Source organism: Pterocles gutturalis, unplaced genomic scaffold, assembly GCF_000699245.1.
Source record: "Pterocles gutturalis isolate BGI_N339 unplaced genomic scaffold, ASM69924v1 scaffold26729, whole genome shotgun sequence".
Classification (NCBI taxonomy): domain Eukaryota; kingdom Metazoa; phylum Chordata; class Aves; order Pterocliformes; family Pteroclidae; genus Pterocles; species Pterocles gutturalis.
Window position 1 is genome coordinate 5939 of NW_010136556.1, and position 256 is coordinate 6194.

At 62.1% G+C, this 256-nt stretch overlaps 1 protein-coding gene across 1 annotated transcript in view; it reads right to left on the bottom strand.

Annotated features, from left to right (window-relative positions):
* LOC104468291 (visual system homeobox 1-like) overlaps window positions 1-256 on the bottom strand; it is a gene marked incomplete at its 5' end in the record, with an annotated part of 2063 nt that overhangs the window by 1557 nt on the left and 250 nt on the right. The window lies entirely within an intron of this gene.

Consider the following 256-nt stretch of genomic DNA (forward strand, 5'->3'; position numbering starts at 1 on the left):
GGGTCGGCAGCTGCCGGGGCCAGCTCCATCCCCCTTCCTGTTCTCCAATCTCCATTTGGAGCCTGGTCAGTGCCGGGGGAGCGGAAGCTGAGCTGCCCCCTGTTACCATCCTGCAGCATTTCGGTGCCACCACATTCCCATCGCCTGCAGCATTTCGCTGCCACCGCATTCCCATCGCCTGCAGTGCCACCACATTCCCATCGCCTGCAGCATTTCGGTGCCACCACATTCCCATCACCTGCAGCATTTTGGGGCC